The sequence below is a fragment of the Gadus chalcogrammus genome, chromosome 5 (assembly GCF_026213295.1).
Source record: "Gadus chalcogrammus isolate NIFS_2021 chromosome 5, NIFS_Gcha_1.0, whole genome shotgun sequence".
Classification (NCBI taxonomy): Eukaryota; Metazoa; Chordata; class Actinopteri; order Gadiformes; family Gadidae; genus Gadus; species Gadus chalcogrammus.
In genome coordinates this window covers 1805797-1825221 of record NC_079416.1, presented here as the reverse complement: position 1 = coordinate 1825221, position 19425 = coordinate 1805797, and the positions used below count along the sequence as shown (strand labels likewise).

The 19425-nt window shown below is 43.7% G+C and overlaps 1 long non-coding RNA gene across 1 annotated transcript; it reads left to right on the top strand.

Moving 5' to 3' along the window:
* The first annotated feature begins 3108 nt into the window (after window positions 1–3108).
* LOC130382854 (uncharacterized) lies at window positions 3109–14589 on the top strand. The gene is made up of 3 exons (XR_008895653.1): window positions 3109–3175; window positions 7603–7713; window positions 13739–14589. It is a non-coding gene; the product is annotated as an uncharacterized LOC130382854 (long non-coding RNA).
* The last annotated feature ends 4836 nt before the right edge of the window (window positions 14590–19425 follow it).

Genomic DNA, 19425 nt, shown 5'->3' with positions numbered 1-19425 from the left:
ACGTGCCGCGGGACGGCTGCGCCGCGGTCACCGCTGCTGATCGCTTACACTCTAATCAATGAGACCATTTCCACCGGGCGCGCAGGGGAACGTTTCAGCAGCGTCCCAGGAGCAGCGGGCCGCGCCGCGGCGCTATCTTTCCGTCCAATTCTATTTTTGCCGCGAGCCGCTGCTAAACCGCGTAAATTTCGACAGAGCAGGTCGAGCCGGGCAGGAAGTGAAAAGTAAAAGCCATAGAGCATCCGGTCAATTTTCAAAATAAAACAATACTCAGCTCATGTAACTTCACATCAACATTATTACGTCATGACCGGTGGCACCAGGTCAGCAGTCAATCAATCAAAGGGTCTCAGAGGGTCGGCAACATGGACTACGAGAGACTCATTGTCGAAGTTCAGCAACATGAAGTAATTTATGTACCAAATCATCATTTTTATAAGGAAAATGTCAGAAAGGACAAAGCGTGGCATTTAATTGCAATAGTTTTGGGAGTGGAAGGTGAGTACATTAGGTTTAGGATTATCGCGTGATCTCGTGATCTCGCGTGAATACGGCTGGCTCGCAAGGCAGCGCTACGCTGCCGTTACGCGCCCGGTAGGAATGGACGCAGGGCAGAGGACGCAGCCGTTCCGTGGCGCATACGCGTCCGGTGGAATCCCGGTGTCACTGAATTCGGTATACTCTCAGAACTACGAGTGGGACCGACACAAAGGGGGCGTTCCTACGGGTTTGCTAAAGAGGCTAACACCGGGATTCCACCGGATGCGTACGCGCCGCGGAACGGCTGCGCCCTCTGCCCTGCGACCATTCCTACCGGGCGCGTAACGGCAGCGTAACGGCACGCCGCTCCTGGGACGCTGCTGAAACGTTCCGCGGCGCGCCCGGTGGAAATGGTCTCATTGATTAGAGTGGAAGCGATCAGCAGCGGTGACCGCGGCGCAGCCGTGCCGCGGCATGTACACCTCTGGTGGAATCGAGCCTAAAGGCCTAAACACACCGGCGCCGAAGCGCAGCGGCGCTTATTTCACGCGCGTCAAAAGCCGCCCCCCCCCCTAGCACCAACTGGAAGCGGCGCGACAGTCGCGCTGCAGTATAATATCAGGATGTCAACTGTCAATCAACCGCAACAAAGAGACGAAACGCAATGGGTGAGTAGCCTATTGTATTCTAGTTTATTTATTTTCCATCTTTTTCGCTGAATAATTTGAAAAATGTATAATCTGAGCAGTGAAAGTATGTTTCCAAGCAGCAGATCAACTTAGTTTGTAGGGGACTTTATCGTTTTATTTACTGTCATTTCTTATTTATTTTATATTTTGCAATTATTCATCTACTGCATCAACAATCTCAATAATTGCAGGACCTTCTATTAAGCCTTTTTAGTATATAGTGCAGTCACCTTTTAAGGCCAATTGTTATTGTGTGTATTTATTGTATTGAGGTACTGGATGGCTTTATTGGTCCCCATTGGGACCAATAAAGTAGCTATCTATCTATCCATCTATATAGCCTTAACATAGCCACACATTTACATGTATGCAGCCAGTAGTTATCCATTTTAATTGAACACAAGCTATTTTACATTTTATTGAGTTTTTTTTATTTCAACAGAACAATTGTCTGAGGGTGGCTGTGTCATGCCAAATTTGTACCGGCTGCCAAATTTGTACCGGGCGCGTCATCCATACGTTATCCATTCCAAACCTGCCTGGCAACAGATGATCGCGTCGTCCGTTGCCTGGCAACGGACGATCGCGTCGAATGACGTGAAAGGTTCACGAACATTCAAGCTCGTTCATTCGCACTTGTCCGTTATCTGTATTGTGCTATTTTGTCCTTGACCTGCTTTAAACACTCAGTTTACTTGCTAAATTTGATTAAACAATTAAATACAATACAAATATAAAGTAAAAACAAGTGTTATCTAGCGATCCGTTTTCTGTATTATGTTATTTCGTCTTTGGCAACATGAGCGCGAATGTTTTTTGAAACCTGCCCGGCAACAGACAACCCTTACGTAATCAGTTGTCCGTTGCCTGGCAACGGAAAACTGTTGACGTGCCCGGTACAAATTTGGCAGCCGGTACAAATTTGGCATGACAGCTGCCCTTCTTCTGCTGCGCCGTAGGAGCGGGAGGGTTGATCGTAGGTGGGCAAGGAGAAGACGAAGGGTTTGGGTGCACCCCATCAATGAACGGAGACAAGAACAGGGGGTATACCACAATCTGGTCCAGGAGCTCCGTGCATAGAGGCACCGCCAATATTTCAATTTGCCACTAGGAAGTGTGCAATGGCAGAACTGTATGGTGTAACCTATAGCCATGATGACCTATAATTTAGTTATCACTCTCTGGTATAAATACTCTTTTGCATATATATATATATATATATATATATATACACATATATTTTATCCCTCGGGATAAATACAGTGATGTGAATTGTACAGTGAATTGCTGTGCTAGACTCAGTAGCCAGTCTATTTTATTTGAGTGCTCGAGACACTTAATGTTATTTTTCCTTAAACCCAGAGAGACAGTTAATACATGACAATGCATTTTAGAACTTTGCCTGTGTTTTCTTTTACTTAGCCTATCTATTTTATTGTATTGTATAATTATTGTATTTCTATGTGAAGCACTTTGAGTCTACTTCATGCATTAAAAGTGCTATATAAATTAAGTTGTCTTGTCTTCAATAAAAAGTAATCTGGTTTCTACCTACATGGTGTGATTATATGTGACTTGATTTCGTCTATTTCCCATTATGGTTAATGGTTTGGGTACTTAGTCCACCATTGTTGATTTCTCACCTGAAGAGCCAATCTCCAGAGCTATGGCTCGCCAGCAGGGGCGGATCTACTGGGGTGGCATAGGGTGGCAACTGCCACCCTAAAAAAAGCCTTGCCACCCCAGCTGCCACCCCAGTTGGCAGTGCCAAATTCATTTTTTTTTTTTTTTTTTTGCTTTTACAAGACATTTACGAAAGCGAGTTTCAAATGTCCGACTGCAAGTGAATGCAACCAGGAAATATCCCCCCCCCCGCCGCCCCCCCCCCCGCCTGCACCCCCCCCTCCCCGAGACTCCCGCCGGCACTGATTTTGATTACAAGGAAGGCGCGAGAGTCCTCCCAACGAACGAAGCAAGCGGCGCGGCAGAGAGACTACATTCTTGAGGTAATACTGATCAACCGTCTATCTATGATCATAGTTAAAGACTTAAGTTAAGATCGGAATGCCTTATAGCTGCATAGCAGGCGCGTGCCGTCCATATGGGCAGGTGGGGCGGCGAACTCCCTGCAAAAGCATTCTCCCAAAAAAATAGTTCCTCAGTAAATCATTGCTCCAAGTTTATTTTTAATAATGTGATTGTCACATTAACTATCTATAGTTTCTGTAGGCTTTCCGACTATTTTTGTTCTGTTGATATCAAATTGATGGTGGCGATTCTAGTTGAGTTTAACGTGTCATGCAATGTGGGGCGGCGGAGCTCAACGGCCGCGTCCCTCCGTATGTTTCTCGCATAACCCTGCAGGCTGCAATAAGAATTGCAATCCGCGCTAAAGACGCGCTAACAAACACAAACCCTTCTACACTCAGCTGGTTTTCCTGACCGTTAACTTCATGTGCCTCCTTTTGTATCAACAGTCATTCGATTTGATTATATTAAACTTTATTGTCATTGAACCAAGTAACAGGTACTTGGACAACAAAATGCAAGTCATCTTCTGTAAATTATTTACAAATGGTCATCTCTAATGTACTTGGTTGCACACCTGTCTGAACTTTTATAAACCAATATAAGTCATCAATAATTAATAATAAAACAAGCTTCACATCAAGAGCAAAAAAAATAATATGGTAAACCCAAAAGGTCTTGAAAATACTTAGAAATTTAAGATATAAAAAAAGAAAGAGAGGGAAATCTTTGATAGCACTTCCCCTGAATCCCCATTTGGCTCTTCCAAGCATGCAGGTAATACACTCTACTTTGGGAGTTATTCTATGTCACCGCGCTTTGAGGGTGGCATTGTATGTAAATTATTGGAATCGGTGAATAAAGTGATATTTGCACTCAAGTTGGACTGATGATTGACATCTGATAGGAATATCTCATGGACAAATACCAACTTATTGTTAACTAAAGTACATATTGCAGCTCTCTTTGCATATATTGTTAGCCCCATGCCCCTGCTGGTGTAATAGTGCAGGTGTTTGTTGTAAGGCAGGTTGATTTTGTAATTATTCAGTAATAATTTATTAAATTTTGTCTGAAACCTTTTATGTTTAAATGTAAGGCTTTACTCATCCCACAATAAAATAAATATAATGTTATTGAGTCAAAATATCTAAATGTGGGGGCTTTCCAAGTAAATATTGATTGATATGGCTATTAAATCGGCATACTGTATATACTTCTGCCATAGGGTGCCACCCCTCAAAATCTCCTGTCCCCCTCTTGCCACCCCATGGATATTTTTCTAGATCCGCCCCTGCTCGCCAGGCAATGTCCTTTTTGGAGTTCTCTTTGTAATTGGTCACAATTCGACATATTTTTCCACCTCGACGACCAGTCTCTCATCGTCCATTCGCGTAATTGTTTCTCACAAACGAAAGATGGCGACATCCAGTGGTGAGGGGTAGATATGGAGGTGCCTACGGGACCCGGGATGTACAAACCAGCTTTTAAAAAGCGCTTTTTCAGGGGCGGCAACGCTAGGGAATAGAACATTGGCTCGAAGACTAGTTGGGCGGCGCGGCGTGGAACGCTGCCGCGCGGCGCCGGAGTGGGCTAGTACATCCGGAACAATGGGGGCAGACTTTTTGACGCGCCGCTTCGGCGCCGGTGTGTTTAGGCCTTTTACACCGGGATTCCACCGGACGCGTACGCGCCGCAGAACGGCTGCGTCCTCTATGGCAAGCCGAGTGAGCCACAATTCGACTTCAATTAAACGCGTTCTGAAACGCCAGCACGCGTGCCCAGAACGCGTTTTGGTTTTCCAGAACGCGTTCCGGCGTTTCAGCGCGCGCGCCCAGAACGCGTTCCGGCGTTTCAGCGCGCGCGCCCAGAACGCGTTCTGGCATTTCAGCGCGCGCGCCAAGAACGCGTTCCGGCATTTCTGCGCGCGCGCTCAGAACGCATATTAGCATATTAACAGCACGCGTGCTGTATGCTAATGCACTCCTCCCCTCAATTTTCTCAGCCAATAGATTTCAGCCGTTTTCACCTAATCATATGCTAGGGCAAACACACAGACAACATCAGTCGAGACCAGAGCTCTTCTTTCGCGAATCTTTTCTGTTGTGTCGTTCTTAAAGTCGAAAGATGTTAAGATGTTTCAAATTAGGTGGTTAATGTGGAGGTGGTGAACACTACAAGTACATACACTTTGACTATACACTATCTAAGCTACTTGACCGAACATTGTGTATGGTAAGTGCCGTGGCAACTATGATAACATAATTAAAAAATACTTTTATTTATAGCGTATGGTTTATTACATTTATTTATTACAGCATTACATGAGTCAGCTTATTCGTCTTCTGAGTACAATAAAAACAATAAAAGAGTTCAGAAGTTAGAGTTAAAATTCCATTAGAAGTAAATAAGTCCGTCTGAAGTATTAACATGCAGTTGCAGTTGCATGCAGTTGGACCGCAGTGTATAGAGCCTGCCCAGACAGGCTTCTCCCTCCTCCCGGCATTTGATTTCTGCTGTTTGTTTGTAACACATGGACTGATGTTCACTTAATAACAATATAGTAATAACATACTAACTAACTAATATAAATATATGATTAATATATTCCTCACCATGACCTGACGTGTAGACACTGTGAAAAAGAAATAGGAAAAAGGTGACCAAAACGTTTCACTAAATTAAAGGCTATGAGTGAGTTTGTAGGTGAGTTACAAATGTATCAAGAGTAGAGGCCAGTTTAATGTGAAAAGGGATGGTTAAATGGTAAATGTTGTGAATATTTTGGGGGCAATTTTGGCTGCAATATTTTCTGCATTTATATAGGCTATACACCAACTATTTATGTAATGTGACAGGAGCGGGATGGAAGTCTTCCTAAAGGGCTTGGTCTGTTGGGTACCAATACCTACCAGTTGGTTACCAATAGTATCAGTTGTAGTAGTATCTATCTCCTCACCTCCCTATATTATATATATATATATATATAGTTTTTTCTATCTGTCTCATTCCAACTGATGAAGTGAATTATACCTCGTCTTATAGGCTACTACCACGTACAGGCTAAAACCTGCAACTGCATGTTAATACTTCAGACGGACTTATTTACTTCTAATGGAATTTTAACTCTAACTTCTGAACTCTTTTATTGTTTTTATTGTACTCAGAAGACGAATAAGCTGACTCATGTAATGCTGTAATAAATAAATGTAATAAACGATACGCTATAAATAAAAGTATTTTTTAATTATGTTATCATAGTTGCCACGGCACTTACCATACACAATGTTCGGTCAAGTAGCTTAGATAGTGTATAGTCAAAGTGTATGTACTTGTAGTGTTCACCACCTCCACATTAACCACCTAATTTGAAACATCTTAACATCTTTCGACTTTAAGAACGACACAACAGAAAAGATTCGCGAAAGAAGAGCTCTGGTCTCGACTGATGTTGTCTGTGTGTTTGCCCTAGCATATGATTAGGGGAAAACGGCTCAAATCTATTGGCTGAGAAAATTGAGGGGAGGAGCGCATTAGCATATTAACAGCACGCGTGCTGTTAATATGCTAATATGCGTTCTGAGCGCGCGCGCAGAAATGCCGGAACGCGTTCTTGGCGCGCGCGCTGAAATGCCAGAACGCGTTCTGGGCGCACGCGCTGAAACGCTGGGCGCGCGCGCTGAAACGCCGGAACGCGTTCTGGGCGCGCGCGCTGAAACGCCGGAACGCGTTCTGGAAAACCAAAACGCGTTTTGGGCACGCGTGCTGCCGTTTCAGAACGCGTTTAATTGAAGTCGAATTGTGGCACACTCGGCTTGCCATAGTCCTCTGCCCTGCGTCCATTCCTACCGGGCGCGTAACGGCAGCGTAGCGCTGCCTTGCGAGCCAACCGTGTTCATGCGAGATCACGAGATCACGCGATAATCCTAAACCTAATGTACTGTTACGTATTTTAGGAACACAAGCTGTATTTCCCTCACTTAACCAATAGGGGGTAGGACCAAACATATAAGCCGTAAATACTACACATAGCCACAAGGGAAAGCAGGACATTACTGAAGGCTGCAATAGATACTTTATCCACAGAGGGCAGCACCACAGACCAGACGAGGAAAACCGAGGATTACGTCCCACCGGTTCCTCTCCAAGTCTTCCGGTCCTCCCTGAGTCCAAAGTCCATAAGAAAGCCTCCACATCGTGGAGGCAGGTCAGAACTCTCTCGGCAGCGATAGGACATACGTGGGTTTATGTCTTGGATCAGCTAGGAGAATACTCTCGCACGTGCTAAGGCACATCTTCAATCTCTCTTTACTTCAGAGCATCAGTTTACCATACCGAAAATACTTTATACAAATAAAGTCTCTTTAAAGCTATTCCTTTGGATTCGACCCCTCTTTCCTTGAAGAACATTGCAATTGGTGATCGCCCGACGTTCTTGGAAAGATCCGGACCGAGACTGACGGCCGCGAGGCCGTTCGGAAAGCAGTACAAGCTACTTACAGGCGCCACAACAAAGGTAAACAGAACCTGTTGTCAATGACTAAACTCTGTATAGTTAGATTAGTAACATTAGGTGAATAGCTTTTACTGTCTCCGTCAGGCTGCGGGGACGTGTAATCTCGGACTGGTTTAAATTCATTCAGCCGGTTAGACAAACGGCCTAGAATAAGCTAACAGATTGAAATTAAATAACGAGCTCACGAAGTATAAGGGCTAGGAGTGTGTTTTATATGGGTTTGTAGATAGACTGTATCCAATCCTGATTAGATCTAAATGTTTGTACCAACGTGGGAGACGTATTACCTGTGGTTAAGTGTTATTTATTTGGTGATAAGCTTCGACGTTCAGCCGGGCCACCATAAGGTATATTTATTACCGACCATAAACTTCTAAACTCTTACGGCGGAGCGAGGATAGGTCAGGTTTTTAACGTTAATCTAGCTTAGTTGCATATTAAACCGGAAGCTTGGCCGTCGTTAGCCAAGGAGTTCAAATCGAATTGATTCCTCACAGCCCGGTTCATGTAACATCTAATGTGCAATTTTGGTTAGTATAGAACGCAGCCGTAGAGGTAGACTTACGCAGTAATAACCCATCTGCTATCAAGTGCCTCGCTAACCCGCCGTGGGGACAAACTTGCAGGAATCTCATACTTCTTATAGAGATCCAATACAGTGCGACCTACCTAGGTCAAAACTAGTTTGTTTCTACAGCATTTTGGATGTACCACGTGGTGTACGATTTAAAGGGACAACGCGTCTTGGAAACGTGCGTTTCCTTTGTTCATACCTTCACGGTCGTTATAGTCGGACCCCTTTTCTGAAACAAACGCCATTGCTTGAGAGCAACAGGGGGCCTCAACTTAAGTGTTACATCCTCTCTCTCTCTCTCTCTCTCTATATCCCTCTCTCTCTCTCTCTCTCTCTCTCTCTCTCTCTCTCTCTCTCCCCCTCTCTCTCTCTCTCCCTCTCCCTCTCCCTCCCTCCCTCCCCCTCTCCCCCTCTTTCTCTCCCCCTCTCTCTCCCTCCCCCTCTCTCTCTCTCTCTCTCTCTTTCTCACACTCACTCATCTCTCTCTCTCTCTCACTCACCTTGACTCTCTCTCTCTCTCCCTCTCTCTCCCTCCCCCTCTTTCTCCCTCTCTCTCACTCACTCATCTTCCTCTCTCTCTAGAGATATGTTCTCTCTATCTCTCTCCAAGCACACACTTATTGAAGGCAACAAGTGTCATTTTTGACCTGGGTGTTTTGATAAGGCAATGGTAGCCTGCACAAAGGGACCCCCGGTGTGCTCTGTCTGTCTGTCTGTCTGTCTGTCTGTCTGTCTGTCTGTCTGTCTGTCTGTCTGTCTGTCTGTCTGTCTGTCTGTCTGTCTGTCTGTCTCTAGAAATATGTTCTCTCTCCATAAAATATTCCCTTAAAAATCCATCTGTTTCAAATGATAACAATGTTTTGGCAGTCACTTATTCAGCAAATGTGTATAATTGTCACATTTCACTAGTCAATAGCTGGAAGTATTATATTGTATATTTCATTCCAATATTTGAGGTATTTAGTTTGATTTTGATTTAAATATCAATATCTAGTTCATAACTACAGTTTCCGCATGCTCATTAAGTGCCCTCATCCTCTACGAATCAATAAATCCATAGCAATAAGTTGAAAACCATCGGTAAAGCAATAGTTTCTGACGCATAATATTTTGGCTATAATTTTGTAACTAATAGAATTCAACATCTATGGGAGAACAATATTTATGTATACATGTGATAAATCTGTAAATCCACTTTGTTTGTACAGACATATTGCTTTTGGGCAACCAGGAAGGTTGTTCCACAGTTTCAATATGGAATATTGAAAAGTAATTAACGTTGTACAATCTTGTAACTCCCAATTCCTCGCTCTTTCTCTCTGTCTGCCTGCCTGTCTAAAGATAGGCCCTCCCTCAGCCCTTAAATTCCTTCCCCATCCTTTAGTCCCTATCTCCCACCCCCCCTCATAAAGACCCCCCCCTCATAAAGACCCCCCCCTCTTCCCCAGAGAATAGAATGAACCCCCACCCTTCCCACATCACCCCTCTCTATCTCTCTCTCTGTCGCTATTTTTAACAATGATAACTTCTATTTGTAGTTCCCCTTATCATCCAAGGATCTCATAGGGCTATCTGTGTACATATAAATGTACACAAAGCGCAGAAACAGAGTGTATTAATAACACAAATTGCGGTTAAGTGGTAGCCTTATGCCATAAGGTACCACAGTTTTCAGCCGGACAGATAGAACTCAGAGAAGTTTCTGTAGTCGGCTGATACGTATGTAGTATGCACCGCAGCCATATTTGTAGTTCTTGGTAGTGCCCCCTACTCGTTAACACAAGTTTATTCCCAATTACATCTCAACATCTCCAAATGTACCAAAAATATATAACTATTATAAGTCCCAACTAGACGACCCCCAGCTTTCCAAGTAGCCGATCTCTTGCATTTGTACTAAATTTGTTCTCTTTTCTCGTCAGGCCTTGGCAACCCGAGCAGTAATGAATGCCCGAAATTCGTCATTTTTAATCGTTAACATAACTACAAATATTCTCTTTTCTAATCAGGGAGTGGCAACACAACGATAAGTTGCCCACAATAATCATTTTACTTCTGTGCATAAAATATTAATTCTCTTTTCTCTTTAGGAGGTGGCAACACAAGCATTATAGTTGCCAAACACTCATCTTTTTACTTCTCTGCATTGATCTTAATTCTTTCTCTCTCCAGGCAATGGCAGTATAAGAACGAATGCCAAACACTGACAGTAATTATTTTTTTTCAGGTTGCTGAGCCCTTCTGTCTATTCAACATGCGTTTTGTGTAGCAAGACAGGTAGAGAACCAGGCTGGTTCAAATAGACACAGGGTTCAACTGCTAGAATAATATGTCGAATTAATAAATGGTGCACATGGTTTTAAACGGTGCCCAAGGAGGGAGTTAGCTCAACTGCGGTAGACACAATTACAATACGTTTTTTTGCGAATATTAAATCTACATGGGTTAAATTCTGCTATAATCAGCTACTACATACGAACAAACACTGCGTGAAATGTTCAAAGGTCAACTGTTACCTCCATTGGAGCGATTGCAATAGATATAATATCGTACCACAATATGCATGCATTATCTTGTATTCAACAATTAGGAAAGCCGGATTCCAGAACCGAAAGAAGTCCTACAAAAGGGCACCGACCCAGGGGTCTTGTATCAACCAGATCCCTGTACGGCAGTTACACAGTGATCTTAAAATAGCTAGACTCCACATCATGAACGGTTAGCCTTTAAAGTTGTCCATAGCGTGCATACCGCTCGTCCACAGAAGTCCGGGGTTATCCGGGCCTGGGGATTCTTATTAGAAGAGTTCTGGGATAACCTCCAATAGAGGAGTCCCCCCCAATAGAGGATCCTGAGGATAAGCGGTAGAAATGCATAGTTCAACAGACCTGACGAGGTCCAAAATACCAAAATAAGAAAGAATACAATATATATTTCATTGCAAACTATGAAAATAATAAAAGTCTTCACGTAATCTATGGTTAATAATTGGCAATATTTACAATTAAATTACATAAGTAATAAAAAGTAATCCATAATTCATCATAATTTTGATTAAACAATATACGTGTTATGTTTTTTCTTTACACGCCAAGACAGTGGATACTCGATTATTACAATATATCACAACCAGTTTAATGGTCAACCAAAACGCACAGCCGTACGTAACCCCGACTGTCCCCAACTGACAACGTTACGGTAACAACAGAAGTATGATGCCTAATATTGAAATGGAAATTTTTAATATTAAGATATTTTGATAATGTTAAATTTAAGTTTTGTATGTTTGTATTTTCCCATGTGGTCTTGTCACCCTGTTATTCTGCAGGGTCGTTCAAAATCCTTTGAGGTAAGTGGAAATCAGTTCTCACTCTTTTCCTATGTTGTCCAGTGTTGGTTTGGGCCCGTTATCCTTGATCCCCAATGAAGCGCAGAGACGCAAGCGATAAGGAACGGCCAACCCCATATTTATGACATCTTAAGGAATGATGACTTAGATGACCATATGGTTAACAAAGGCTTTTGGTTTGTTGTGAGGCAGCTGTCCTCAGCAACACTTCTGAATGTGTAAGAACTCCTGGCCACTCAGCGGACCTTTCTGCGGACCCTTTAGAAAATGAAGAGCTCCGCAGGAAGAAATCCCATCTGAAGTCTCAAATTGTTGAATAATATGCTTATTTTTAGGTCTGTTGATGCATGTTATGATTATTCTTCGTTCGTGCTTTTCTTAAGAATGTGTATATAGAGATAAAAATAAAATGAAAATAAAAATCAGTAAAAATATAAAATGAAAACAAATGGTGGATTCATATACCATGTGTGAATGTCCTCTTGTGTGTGTCAGAGCCACCAAAATAATGGAGGTTACTCGACTGTTACATACACGAGGGGATATTGAAAACATATCACATATAAAACTAAGATAATTAGAAAATGGTTCATTATAATTAACTTGTAATAACATTTGCTTCACCCAATAACTTCTGAATTTTCCTTTTAGGTTCAGTTTTTGTTTTGTTTTAGAATATCACCCTATATTTAATGCCCAGATGTGCACAATTCGGATGACTCTTATTCTACCTAGTTTAGATCGATTTGATGTTGACCAACAAAAAACTAGATAATTATAATAATAAATACTGTTCATGTAATGGTATAGTTAGGTACCCCCTGACCCCCTACACACGTGAAGTCCCCACCGCCCCCCCTCCAGGCCCCCTACACACGAGTACCCCTCCCCCCTCTCCCCATCCCTTTGTTTACCTGGGCGCTCCTGGCTGTTTGATAGGGCAATGATAGCCTGCACAAAGGGACCCCCGGTGTGTTATGTCTGTCTGTCTGTCTCTTTCTGTCTCTGTCTCTGTGTCTGTCTGTACCACGTGGTAGGTGGTTTTTGTGTTATATGATGAATGTCTCGAAGTTAAGCCGAGACCATCATAAGGTAAATGTTGATAAGCTTCGAGTTCAACCGGGCCAACATAGGGTAAGTGGTGATAAGCTCCGAAGTTCAGCCGGGCCACCATAAGGTATATTTATTACCGACCATAAACTTCCAAACTCTTTACGGTGGGGGGAGGAAAGGTCAGGTTTTTAACGTTAATCTAGCTTAGTTGCATATTAAAACGGAGGCTTGGCCAAGGAGTTCAACTTGGATTGATTCCTCCCGGTACAGTTAAGTCTAATGTGCAATTTTGATTAGTATAGAACGCAGCCGTAGAGTGTAACCACGTGGTGTTAAAGAGACGGCGCGTCTTCGTGACATGGGTTTCCTTTGTCCAGACGTCCGCCATCTTGGGTCTTGCAGAGACCAAGAGCAGCGGGGAGCCCAACTACAGTGTTACATTCTCTCTCCCTCTTCCTCTCTCTCGCTCGTGAAACCCCCCCACTCCCTCTGTCCCAGTCTTCACAGGTCCAGTAGTCAGACCACCCCCCCCCCCCCCCCATCCCCCTGTCCACAGGTCCAGTCGTCGGATCCCCCCCCCCCCTCCCCATCCTTTGTCTCTCTCGCTGAAGTGTGGACAACATCAAATGCGAACAATACGTAGAATAAATGAAGATTAGGTCATCCAATTTACATAGTTAGTGTAGGACAATCGGGTAGTATAATGAAGGTAACTGTCAGCGTCTCATAGTCTGATATTTATTTTTACTCTGATAAGTTAGGGCGCATATGACTCATAAAACATTTACGGTTTACTGCATTTAACAACAGCGTGGTCTCAAGACGCCTGTATAGACCCACAACTATCGACCTTTGGTTTTGTATATACTGGTCTTCATATAGCTCCATAATGGATTGGTTTATGTACAGATGATTAAGGAAAGGAACTTCAACTTGGTTGCACTACACCGTTGTTAGGATTGGTTCATTTTAATGCGCATGGCTGAAGCAATGCGCAAGGAGGGATGTAGTGTGAATATTAAATCAAGGATTGAAAGTTGTATTCCCAGATCACAGACCAGAAGCCGTCCGATCCAGAGGATCCTTCACCAACGTCGGTGACACCTGGCGAGTGGATCTGGGTGAAAAAACACCATCGAAAGACCTAGAAGACCGGTGGAAGGGGCCATACAAGGTACTCTTGGCCACACCCTTTTCTGTTTCTGTAGAGGACCGACGTGGGGCCCAGTGGCACCACCTGAGCCGGTGCCGCAAAGCAGATACTCCTGGCAGATCGTGGACTGAGACCCTGACCGACCTAGCTGCACTCCAAGCCAAGGACAAACACTCCTCATCCCAAGACGATGGGCCACAGCGTGCCCTTGGGAAAGTACCTGGTAGGATTCCTTCTGGTAGTCCTGTTCCAAGAAGGAGCGGGAGACAACATCGCCAGGTACCCACCGCCTAAACCAACAACAACAGGTCAGGTCTCGTTAAGGTACTGTCGAGGGATAGAAAGTATCTTTGAGCTGAATTTTTGTGACATGCTGCCCTGTGGGACCAGGATGGACCGGGTCTACCAGGCAGAAAAGTACATGTGCGTAAGTACCAGACGAGACGGTAGCTACATCAGAGGTTATTCCTGCGTGGAGTGGTCTCCGGCATCGTGGCTTACCCATCCTGGGTACAAGGAGAGCTATTATCCCCTGTGGTCCAGCTACAAGGAAATCCAAAAGGGAATCTCCCTTACCAGAAGATTATATGGCTATAAGGAAGTCTGGAGCAATAATGGTCTAGCAGTCAAGGAAGAGTCAATATTCATAAAGTTAAGGGCAGATTTACTCATTCCCGAAAACAGATCTCATAAGACAGACAAAGGCCTGGTTTTTCTAATATTAAGGGCGGATACTTATGGAGAGGACCTAAAAGTAGTTATCCATCTATCAGGAGTTGCATGCGGGCCCAATAAATTTCCATCTAGAGGGACGTATGATTCCTTAGGAGCGCCTCATCTCTCACCACCCCCGGTAGTGCACCCAAATGGAGGGACGCACGAAGAATATTGGGAGGTAAAGACGGGTGAGCTTGATCAGAACATGTGGTTAAAATGGATGAACTACACGGCCCGGGCCCAGGGTAAGACCAACTGCATTATCTGTGCCGCCGGCCGCCCCTCCTTGACCACAGCCCCCGCTAGAATCACCCCGCATAATTCACCGCAAGGTTTTGTTTGTCTATTGGAATTGTTCGTGGACGGCCACATCCCAGGATGCTCAATTGCAAAATCCAGACTAAATAACATGTATCCTCAGACCCCGATTAGATCTATACCCCCAAGATTTGAAGTTAATTTAACTCCGGACTATCATTGTATCACAGGAAGGGGAACAGGGAGAAAGGTGGGATCATTTCCTCTTGACTCTTGTAACACCACTAGAGAGATACAATTGTTGTCCAATATGACCCGTGCCCGTAGTGATATATGGTGGTTCTGTGGAGGTCAGATCCTCAGGGGAGTTCTCCCCTTTAATTTCTCAGGAACATGCGCAATCATACAGTTAATAATGCCCATCTACATTTTACCCGATAGCAAGACTGTGATGGATCTCACCTTATCCAGCAGCGGTGGTCTCCCGGATTTGACCCGTCGGAAACGAGAGTATGCACCAGTCCCGGGTAGTTTTGATAGAAACATATACATAGACGCAATAGGAGTACCACGAGGGGTCCCCAACGAACATAAAGCCCGGAATCAGATAGCGGCAGGATTTGAATCAGTTCTATTTTGGTGGTCTACAATTAATAAAAATGTTGACTGGATAAATTACATGTACTATAATCAACAACGGTTTGTTAATTTTACAGAAGGGGCAGTCAAAGGACTGTCCGAACAATTGGATGCCACCTCCCGGATGACCTATCAGAATAGGCTAGCTTTAGATATGTTATTAGCAGAACGAGGAGGGGTGTGCGGGATGATAGGGACCACATGTTGTACATTTATCCCCAATAACACAGCACCAGATGGGTCCGTGGCCAGGGCATTGGCTGGACTGCAATCCCTCAAGTTGGAGTTGGCCGAGAACTCCGGTATTGGTGACCCAATAGCTGGATGGATGGAGAACCTGTTTGGTAGGTGGAGAGGTATGATCCAGTCGGTACTCATCGCGGGAATAATGGCAGTAGCCGTGTTGGTTATTGTCGGCTGCTGTTGTATTCCCTGCGCACGAGGGCTACTGAATCGGCTGATCACCACAGCAGTGAGCGCTACAGAAGTGCCAGGTGACATTCATGCTTACGTAGGAATCAGATATAATCAGTTGAACTTGAATGAAATACCACCTGAGGAACCCGAACCTATCCAGTTACAATATAGAATAAAATGCCACCATTTGTAGCACCTGTGTCCGAGATAATCAATATCCTGGATTTACTTGAATAATTAATTATTGAACCACCAAGACGAGTTGTGTTTGTTATTATATAGTATTGTTTGGTTGTGAGTACAACTCGTTATTTCTGAATCGCTGCATTAATAATGGTACTGTTGATCTTCCTTGAGACGATTGTTTTACAGGCCACCTGTTACTGACACGACGACGACGGAGAACCTGTTTGGAGGCTCCCATGATGTAGGAGTAACCTCTCTGAGTTGAGCCCTTGACAAGGAGGGACGAGTCTTGGGTTCATGAATTACAGGCCCGACGGCGACAGAAAAAACAATGACTACGATAATAACAAGCCCAAAACCACCCACATGAACCGGCGCACCAATACACGAAGATCACCTGAACCCCCCAAATCCATGCCCAAACCACCCACATGAACCGGCGCACCAATACACGAAGATCACCTGAACCCCCCAAATCCATGTTAGCTTATCAATCATTTTGAAATTTTTTAATTGTATTATGTCTACCAATTTTTACTTTACTTTTGCACATGATGAAAATTGTATGGCCTTGTAGCCAACACAGTCTCACTCCGAGAACGTCAAATACCGACTGTTGGCAAAGGCCCTTTAGCGTCGGTGACTGACGGGAAAGGTACCCTTTTTATTCGCTCGGTGACGGTAAAGGTACCCTTCGGCGTCTTCTGCATACGGAATGGGGGGTGCCTCACTACGTCTCTAATAGACGATGTGAGCATCTTTCCTATTGGATAGTTTTTTAGGATATTCTTCTGTGAAAATGGCGGACATACTTTTTATCCTGGGTGGAAAATATGATATTTTAGAATAGTTACACCATTAAAAGTGTTTATGTAAACATTTTTAGCGAGAAATGTGCATTTTACTTTCATAATCGTCGTTCGGCGAATGTGAAGGATGTTTGGTTTGATAGATATGACGAAGAATATTTCATCGGGCGATAATGGCCGGCGTACAGGCATCCCGGGCTCACGAAAATAGGTGACACTGTCACGTTATTTAATCTATTGAAACGTGATCAGGTACACGTATTTTCTAAATGTTCGTGTCAAAAAGCACATTTTTCAAACTCATGCATATCAATTGGAAGTATTTGTCGTGATTTGTCACTAAGCACGACTTCCATCTAAGGTTCTGTCCGGGAGCTTTCTCCCTATTGTCCCTTAAGGAGCTCCGTACAGATTGTTAAAAATTGTCTGTGATAACTAAGAATATGACAGCTTTTCCAGTCTCACCAATATGCGCACAGATCGCACGGTTTGACACTTTCAAGATGCGTGCAGTAGCCTACATACGCCAAATGACCATTTCGTGTGCATACGATACGCAAAACCCAGCATTAACTACTGTGGAGGGCGGATACGTCCATTTCGCGTGCATATAGGGTTGCCAACCGTCCCGTAAAATACGGAATCGTCCCTTATTTGGCAATTAAATGTTGCGTCCCGTATTGAACCAATACGGGACGCAATTTGTTCCGTATTTCCATAAATGTCCAATACACATGTCTGTCACACACACAAATACTAAATCTAACAATAATGATCAAAACAAAACACAGGGAATACTACGGTCAGCAAAATTGTCGCGGCGGGATCTACGCAAGACCCGCACCGGTCATCTGTGTGTCTGCGCATGCGTGTGGTGGTCGCGGTTGCCTAGCGACAGACACCACACACCGGCGCTGCTCACAAAACCCGCGCCTTTTAAAAATGCCCACTACACCCGGTACTCCACCACGTCCTCAAAAGCGTAAACGCTTGCAGAAGTACGGACGTGAGTGGGAAGACGCACATCCTTGGCTGGACAGCGTCAATGGAGATGTTTACAAGGCAAGTTGTAAAATATGTCGACGAGTGTTTTCAGTGGCGCACGGTGGGCTGTCTGACATCAGACAGCATGCAACAGGAGAGCAACACTGCAGACACGAAAGATCACAGAAGACCCAAGCGTCAGTGTCACAGTTCTTCATACCCCAATCATCTCCTGAGGTTGATACGGTATGGGACATTATGTTGTGATTGATTTCCTATCTGGTTGTGCTTTTGCCAGAACATCGCAGTGCATGGGCAGAGCCTATTTTAGTAAACTGTTGTGGTTTGATTGATTGTTTAGGATGTTGAGTTTTAAAAGTCGAATGAACGACCATTTATTTAATATACAGAAGTATATAAATATTATATATGGCCATTTAAAGAACAAATCATACTAATGGATTAACAGTTAATAAATAAAAAAATACATTTTTTTATTTAAAAAAATACCTTTATTCTTTAATATACATACATTTCCTAGATTAAAAATGTTTGTAGAGCTTTCTGTGTATTCTGTGTCACAATTTTTATATTTTTGAGGAATGCAGTGTTCAGTGATCATTACATCAATTATATTATTAGTGTGGTTTAACTGTTTGGATGACCTGACTTCTTTTCAATTCATAAGACAGGCAGCAGACAAATGTTCAATTTAATCAACAATATGTCATCCCACTCTTCCTCTCTATATGACCGCAGCTGAGGTGACACAGGTGTACCACACAGTCAGACACAACCTCAGCTACAACAGTGTTGACTGTGCACATAAACTGAATCAAAAGATTCTCCTGGATTAAAAAATTGTAAAAAAAATGTATAGGGAGAACAAAGGCAGAGGCAGTGGTTAAAGATGTCCTTGCTCCAAAGGCAGTGGCTGATGTTCTCAAGGCCCTAACATCAGATAAACCCCTCCCATTTTCCATTCAGACAGATGCATCAAATAAAGGCAACAGGAAGATGTTCCCCCTTGCTGTTCAATACTTCAGTCCAGAATGCGGGGTCACCAACAAAATGCTGGATTTCATTGAAAATGCAGATGAGTCCGCTGCTGGGATTGTAGCTCTCATTGAGCAGTCGCTTGACAAATTTGGCTTATCGTTGGATCATGTGACAGCATTTAGTGCACTGCAGACAACACAAATGTGAATTATGGAATTCAAGACTCTGTCTTCACCAACTGGAAGAAGTAATAAAAAGATCTGCTGCAAGGAAACTGCCATGCCCATATTGTGCACAACACAGTGAAGCATGCTCTTGACCAGCTCACTGTAGATGTGGAAAATGTTGTGCTGAAGGTCTATGCCTTCTTTTCCACATCTGCCAAACGAAGAGAATCACTCAAAGAGTTTTGTAGGTTTTGTGATGTTGCGTTCCAGGAAATTCTGCGACATGTCACAACCAGGTGTCTCTCCCTTAATCCAGCCATCACCCGGCTAATGCAAACCTGGATTGCACTGAAATCGTACTTCATCAGCCTGGGGGGAGGAGTGTCCCAAACAACTTCGAGCATTGT